Here is a 934-nt window from a genome sequence, read left to right as displayed (position 1 = left end):
CCAGAACTGGAACTCTGGAAGTGGCGGGGATGAACGTGGCAGGCTGGCGCACTTGGCATCAGAGGCAATACGTAAAGCGTGTATATCATCCCGGTGCCAGCTAGAACTGCCAATACGCTTGATGGCCTGTATTTTATATCGAGTGCAGCAAGCATGATTAAACATGTATTTGCATTGCACATTGCCACAGTACCCCTGACACAGGGACAGCTGAACTGTTGGCTGATTGGGAGTTGTGTGTCTAATGAGAAAATGCTGTGAAATGATGAGTCTTTATACACTTTTTGATACACTTTTCTTTCCTGAGATCCCATAAAAGTGGGACAGCAGAGAAAAGCCAAAACAAAAAACAAAAAAAAACAGGATGGCGGAATAGTTGGACCTAAATCAGTACTGCTCATACAAATCCGGGACAGTTGGGAGGAATGAAAGGTGTCTTTGTATTTAATACAACAATATTAACCTCACACATAAAAATCCAATATAAAAAAAACTGAATATACCCCACAATAAATCCCAGTTATATAATTAAGTAATTCATATAAGACATGGCAATTAATTCAGTCATGTAACACAGATCACACTGTACAATACTTTCAAAGGACAGAAGAGCCTTCAACTTTTTTTTGTGGACTAGAACTCCTATCATGCACAGCCAGCCACCCTTTGTGAACTAGAACTAATATCATGCACAGATACAGCCAGATTCCTTTTTTGTGTGTGCTAGAACTCCTATCATGCACAGCCAGCTACACTCCACTGACTCTAAATATGAGTAGCATGTGACCATCCAGTGAGCCCATGGAGTATGTATTGTGACACTTCCTCATTGCTAAGCACAGGCAGTCAGCCAATCACAGGCCCCCTTTCGTAGAGTGCAGGCAGCCATCCAATGACAGACAGCTTCTCATGCCTGCCTCTCAGGCCAGTCACA

Source organism: Pelobates fuscus, chromosome 12, assembly GCF_036172605.1.
Source record: "Pelobates fuscus isolate aPelFus1 chromosome 12, aPelFus1.pri, whole genome shotgun sequence".
In the NCBI taxonomy this organism is placed as follows: domain Eukaryota; kingdom Metazoa; phylum Chordata; class Amphibia; order Anura; family Pelobatidae; genus Pelobates; species Pelobates fuscus.
Note: the sequence above shows the minus strand (reverse complement) of the source record.